Raw genomic sequence first — 7,570 nt, forward strand, 5'->3', positions numbered from 1 at the left:
TTGTTTATTGTAACAAACTGGTGAACAGTGGTCAATAAATAGTTCCTTTTAAAAAAAGTATTGTAAAAAAAAAGTTTTGTAATTACATATGTAAAGACCTGAAGTTAGAAAACTGAAAGAGAAAAATATGCTTAATATTTTAAATTAGGCCTCAAGTTGCAATGCTGAAATATTCTATGGCCAACTATTAAATGAATTAGAAAGCACCAAATTAACACAGAAGGAATATACAGAATCACTGTATCCAAAACAATTCTTCATTGTTCAGTCATTTCAGAAGACAGACTATGGTGAAGAACCGATGGTCCTGAAGTAAGAAGTCCAAGCTGCACTGAAGACAAGGACTTATATAAAACAAGGCTACAGGGATTGGCAGAATATCAATTGAGGCATCTTGGCAAATACATGCCCTGGAAATGGTTGCTTATCTATAAGAAATTAGGAACTGGACAATTGACTGGAAGAGATGCAGTTTTGTGTCCATTCCAAAAAAAGGTGATCCAACAGAGTGCTAATCTGGTTGCCAAGTGGTAAGAATCTGTGCTGTAATTCTGAAGTTGTGCAGATCGAGGCCACCAATTGCTCTGCAGAAGGATAGGCAATCTCCTTCCGTGAGATTTACTGCCTCTGAAAATCCGCCATATGGTCAGCTATGAGTCAGTTGTGACTCAACAATACTCAACAAGAACAATAACAACTATATATATATAAGGTATAACAATATTTAATAATATATATGTAATAATTTATAACAATAGTGGTTGTTAAGATATATATACTTATATATATATATGTTGTTGTTAATTGCCTTCGAGTAAAGCACAACTCATAGCAACCCTATGAAAAATGGCCTGAAGCCCCTCTACAACTGTTGATATTTCTCAAAAGTCATAGAGTTTCTGGAGGCACGTTATTTAGGAAGTGGATGCCATTCCTGCTTCAAAATATATATAGTTGTTGTTGTCATGTATTATCAAGTTAGAACCAACCCATAGCTGACTCGCCAGTAGGTTTTCAGAGGCAATTAATTACGCAGAAGGAGATTGCCCATCTTTCTCTCATGGAGCAGCTGGTGGATTTGAACTGTGCACTTTCAGGATTGCAGCACAGCTTCTTAACAATGTGTGTGTGTGTATATACATGTGTGTATGTATGTATATTTCCTGCTCTCTAGGATCTTGTAGTCAGGTCCAGTAGCTCAAGCTTTTAAACCAATGTCCTACTTTACTAAATACAAACATTTAAGTATACAGTTTTTGAAACTGTAATGAAAATTTTAAAAATTGAGTTAAAATTGAAAAAATTCAAGCCAACTTTCCCTGTTTTATTTTCAGGTTAATAAAGCTTATTTAACGGTACATTGTGTCCCCCTAGAAACACTGGCATAGTTGGTGATATAAGTCCTACTCATAGGTACCACATTCTTGCTCACGTGCGTTATCAGTGGTGCACCCTCCCAGGTTTGTAGGGGTCCATAGTTGCTGATTGGTGGTTCTGCAGTTGAAATATAGGTATATAGTTTTGTTGTTGGGCTAACTTCTTCAGGACCAACATTGAAAAGGAGGATATTTTCATAAAATACAAAGTTTTGCCTTGTCCTAGGGTACTGGGAGGTCTTCTAACCAGCTTCTGAGTTCCCACATGGTTGTGATGGGCGAGCTAGCTGACTAGCTACTACTGCTCTCCATCCCATGCAGCAGGCCTTGTGTCCGTCACTTCCTTCAGACTCCGTCACTCACACGGTGCGCTCATATTCTCGATACTTGGTGTGTGTCATGAAAATAACCTCTCAGCGTCGTGATAGGCCCTTGAATTTGTGAGCTCTGGTAGATTCCAGCAAGGGTTGATAGATGTTCAGAATGTATCAACTGACTTTTTTTAATTGGTTGTCATTCAATCTTTCATATACAATTGTGTTTTATGCAATCATATTTACGTAATTATTTACTATTTACCAATGCTTTTTATCCCCTCATTCCATCAAGTTCCCATTGCACCTTCACTTCTTCTCCATCTGTCCACTAATCTCTTCTGCCCTAGTGTTCCCCCCACAATCCCCTTGTTCTCTCCATTTTTTCCTTTCCCCTTCCATTTTGAACAGTTACACATATACTGTTCTTATTTGCTAATTGCAACAGCCATATTGTCCTTTGGTTAATTCCTGTTCGTAATAACATGCTGGCAGTTGAGAAACTGTGGAGTGAGGTGTCATTTAAGGCAGGGGAGTGATTTTGCTTCTGTGCCTACCAGGAAGTAGTGGTAATTTGTGAGATATATATGTCCCCAGTCATTTTCTCTAATAACATTCTTATTGTTAAAAGATGCAGATGACTTACTTTACTTCTACACTGGAACAGAGTTAAGTATGATAGTCTTCCTTCCTACCACGCTTGGGTATGCTTCCTTGTGAAAAAGAAATTTAAAAAGAGAAACAAGTTATTGCTGGTGGCTAATTGCAAGGAATTGGAACTGGCTTTGGTACATAGTTCGAATCCACCAGCTGCTCCCCAGAGGGGAAAAAAATATGAGCTATCTCCTCCCTTGTGATTTATTGCCTCTGAAAACCCACCTGAGGGTCAGTTGTGAGTTGGTTCTTACTTAAAGGTACACAACAACAACATCAACATGGTTGCAAAATTTGGAGATTATGGGCACACATATCAGGGATATGTGTTCAGAACACTTACAAAGAAAATAAGTGGAAGAAAAAAACATGCCGTTGTACATCTCTCAAAAGATAGTAAAAGCTTCTTAGTAGTTGTTGGTGAGTCAGAATCTATATAGCTGATCCTGTAGCATATTTAAAGAGACTATAAATTGCATGGAACAGCTGGTGGATTTGAACTGTGTGCCTTTGAGCCGGCAGCATGACTCCTTACCACTAGGCCACCAGTGCCCCCTCTTAGTAATTGAACCAGTACCTTATGAAAGCAACTGTGTTAAAGAAGGGGAAGAGATGGTGAGCTTGACCATCATAAGGTCAAGGGCAGCTTGACCATCATAAGGTCAAGGGCAGCCCTTTGTTCCTGCAGGATCTTCTAAACCCGCCTCAGCTTGTACGGAAGGCTCCCCTTGTTAACATCACACTTACGAAGACATCTGAAAATTCTCTTTTAGAATAAAATGGAACCTGCAAGTAGCAACATCACTATATCTGAGGAGTTATTTTTATTCTTGTGGCTCCCTAGTCTTCACCTTTCAGGCAGAGAGCTGAGGAAAGGGGCCAAATGGATGAGATTTGTTTTGTCTTGTTTTGATATTGTACAAAGGCATGGGGAGATTTTCTTTTCCTGGCAAGTAGAAATCCCTTGTACAGTTTGATGTTTCCTTGGTCTTCAGCAGGCCTACCATGAGGATTTATTTGTCTTAAATAAAAAACAGACCTCCTTCCAAAAGAAAGGCCCTTTTATTGATTTTGACCTTTTCCTTTTGCTGGTAAAGGCTTGTTGAGTTGCCTTTTAAACAACTAGAAATCACTATGTTTCTTTGTCTTATAATCTTTTATTTATTCTGTTGAGAGACCTTACATGCTCAAAAAATAAATTTCCTATGGAAATCATAAAGCAGCTCCCCTCAGCAAGACTTAAGATTATAGAGGTCTCTTACTGGTTCGCTTATGTGTCTTAGAAGAGCGAAGGTCCGGTTCTAATTGCCCCGTTACTCTCTTCAGCTTGTCTTCCTTTTGTTCTCTCTGTCTGTATTTTGTGTGTGCCCACAAGAGGTACTTTAGAGTTTGTTCCAATCTAGCAGTGCCCTAAGAAACCTTTAGGCACTGAATTGGGATTATATTAGTTGAAAGAGCCAAGTAATTATTTTTAATTTTTTAAAATATTTTTATTATATTAGGTTTATTTTATAAAATTTAAATACATTGTTTTCCAGAACAGATTCTTCCAATTCCCCTCACCCCCTCACCCACCAAATTATACAACTCCATGATTAAGTAATTCTCCCTTCCCCACACCACCTCATCTCTCTGCTTCCACCCCTTCAAGAGAAGCATCATATAACTGGCCAAGCAGAATGGTGCTTAATGTAATAGGATTCCCAGGTGAAATTGGGGGCTGATCTTTTTCTTTCTTACCTGGCGGATGAGAGAATATTGAATTTCAGAATCCAATGTAAATGAATATCTAAATAAGTGAGTCTGCCCCCTATTCTCCTTTTTCTGTTTTTTTCTGTGCACGCATGGTCCTGCCATCCACCAGAGGGACCATGTATTTTAGACAGCTCAAGTCAGGAATAAAAGAATTAATGGATCAGAACTTAATCCATAACTCCTAACTCTGCACCTTTATTTTTTTAATAGTTCATAAACTTCTTATTTTCCTTTTTAGTTTAGATTTCCTCTGTGGTGAAGGAAAAGATTTGCCAGCCTTTGACTCTGCCTCATAAAAACACTTTAAAGAACAGCACTGGGTTATGTGAATGGCTATAATTCACCCTCATATAATATTCCAGAACAGTCCCAGAGTTTATGTCTGAATTTGTTCTAATATAAAGAACTCTGGGATCAACAAAACAGCTACTTCCAGATGGATTAAATTTTGCATTCTTAATGACCTGGGAGGCCCCTGTGTACTGTTTTTCTTAGAGCTGTCAAAAGTAATATTATCGGGAGCATGACAGACGCCTAACAGGATGCACAGAGATCTCCATTGTGAAATTTCTAAAGTGACATTTGTAAAGTGAGGTTTGTAATTTTCTAGAATAACAAAATTGACTATTTCTGGTTCTGCATTGAACTCTCTGTGGGCTCTCTGCCACCCTTCCCCTCTTTTGTGGGTATCAGAATTGGGAGATAAATCAGTCACTGATTTCTTAGTGAGTTAATTGATGAGAAACATATTTTACAAGTCACATGTACTGTAAGCAAAGCTTTCTAACAATAAATGACTAGAGGATTTTGAAACACAGATTTGGGCTGCCAAGAGGCAAAAGATCCAAGAGTAGAATCTACCTAGAGCTGTGGGTTTGAAAATTTTTTTAAAAAGGAGGGGCGCAATTCTTCCTTTGCTAGGAACCTGAAATGGTCACCTTGAAGTGTCCTTTCAAACAACGAGGCCTGGCCAGAACCAGTTAGTGTTCTTCAATGAGTCAATGGCCATTCACAGCAAACCCAGAAAACAGCATAGAACTGCCTCACAGTTTCCTCCACTGTGATTTTCCCAGGAGCCATGTCTGTTTTCTGGAGCAGCTGCTGGTCTATTTAAACCACCAATGGTTTGGTGAGCAGCTGAGTTTCTTACACCACTGGGGCCCTTTGTGAACCCAGACTCCCTTGAGCTTCCTCCCCATTACTATGCCATCCCACTAGGACCACCAGGGTCTCAACTCAGTGTAAGTCTTGGGATTTATCCAGTTCTTGGCTCATTTCCTGACCCACCTTTTTCGTACCTGAATTTCACATCTGTTGAGAGGCACCAAATAAACAAACAAACAAAAACCCAAAAAACAAACAAACAAAAAAACCCAAACCAAAACAAAACAAAAACCAACCAACCAACCAACCAAACAAAAACCACCAAAAACCAAAGATGCTCTTAAAACTACGACACCCCAATATACTAAAGTTTTATACATTCCCTTTCATACATCTTACTATCTATAGAAAATTACAAGAGCTTATAAATCCTTCATATTATATGTGTAATATTCTACCTGCTTTTTTTGTAAGCTAGTTTTCTGTTACTCTGTGTTTTTGTAAATTTACTCTCAAGATACAGTATTATAGTGTATCATGAAGAAGATTTGGTAGCATAATCTGGAGGGAGTTACACACCCAACCCCAAGAAGGTACCTCTAATGGTTCAAGTTCACTAGTGGTTCCTAAGGAGAAGATGGACAGTCTCCTCCTGTGTGACTGACATCCTCTCAGAATCCTGCTGGAGAGTCAGTTATGACTTCTCAGCAATGAGAAAGAATACCATCTATCTGTAGTGATAATAAACTTCTACATCACAATATTAAGAAACTTCATAGCATTCTGCTGTCATTGCTGTTGTTGCGTACCGTTGAGTTAAAACTGACTCATAGCTCGTGCTCTAGTAGGTTTTCAGAGGCAGTTAATCACATGACAGGAGATGTCCATCTTTCTCCCATGAAGCAGTCTGCGGATTACAAATATACACCATTTATATAGCCATGTTCTTGTTGATGGCCATTTGTATTGATTATTTTTGGTTTGTAAACATTATAAAGAACAATAGAACAGCCATCTTTAAACATGTGTCTTTATAAATTTGATGTTTCATTAAGATATAATCCTGGAAATAAAAGTGTTATCTAAAATAGAGCATTAAAACCTTTCAGAGAGACTTCTGGATAAGATGGCTGAGTAGATAGTTAGCCAGGTCAAAACCTTGCCAACAAAGACATCAGAAAACAAGTGTAATTCTGGAACACTGAGAATTAGAAGGAAGAGCTGAATAAAAACATAGAATTAGAAGATAGATGGAGCATAATACCAACAATAGAACGGCAAAGCCATTTTGAACAGCTTATTTAAGGTAGGAACCTGATCTACAGAGGTACCCACAATGGTGGCTAGCTAATGAGAAAGGGAAGATATTCTTTCTTGTTCCTTATGTCATTCTAGAGATTATTGACGGTCTCTGGCTTTGAACTTCAGTTCTCCAGACTTGCACACCATTTTGTATTTGGTTCTGGGAGTTTGTGCCTCTGCAGACTGCTGAATTGTGCCATCCTTGATCTGCAGTCCTCTCTCAGATTAGCAAGGACACCACCTTGGAGCAGTATGCCCTTAACCCTTCATCCTGGGGGATTTCATTGTTGTTGTTATGTGCCATAGCATCCCTCTGAAGAACAGATCTGACCCCTATCCTATCCTGTACCATCCTCACCTCTCACATACTTGAGATCATTGCTTCAGTCACTGCATCAGGTCTTCTCATTGAGGGTTTTACTCTTCCACTGACTTTACACCTTTCCTAGCATGATGTTCCTTTCAATGAACTACCCTCTTCTAGCAACAAGCCTATCTATGTGAGATGAAACTTCACCATCCTTGCCTCTAAAAAACACTCTGATTACACCATCTCCAAGACATAATCTGTTTGTTCTTTTGGTAGTCCATGGGATATTCAGTACCTTACTCCAACACCACCCCCAAAGGCATTGATTTTTCTTACATCATCCTTATTCACTGTCCAGCTCTGAGATACATAGAAAGTGATTGAAAAGACCATGACTTGAATCAGGTGCACCTTAGTCTTCAAACTGACATCATTGCTCCTTAGTACTTTGGAAAAATCCTTGATAAAAGATTTTTCCAATGCAATATGCCTTTTGATTTCTTGACTTCAGTGCACAGGATGTTGAGTGTGGATCCAAAATAGAGGAAGGCATTGACAATTTCAGTGTTTTATCTATCTGTAATGATATTTTTCCAGTGGTGAGGATTTTTGTTTTCCTGATGTAGAGATATAATCCACATTGAAATCTTAGTCTGTGATCTATTTTTGCAAGCATTTCAAATCCTCCTCACTTTTAGCAAGCAAGGTTGTGTTATCTGCATAATGTAGGTTGTTGCAAAGTCTTCCTCCCTCTC

The sequence above is a fragment of the Elephantulus edwardii genome, unplaced genomic scaffold (genome assembly GCF_000299155.1).
Source record: "Elephantulus edwardii isolate Elephantulus edwardi_28Jun2011 unplaced genomic scaffold, EleEdw1.0 scaffold00396, whole genome shotgun sequence".
Classification (NCBI taxonomy): Eukaryota; Metazoa; Chordata; class Mammalia; order Macroscelidea; family Macroscelididae; genus Elephantulus; species Elephantulus edwardii.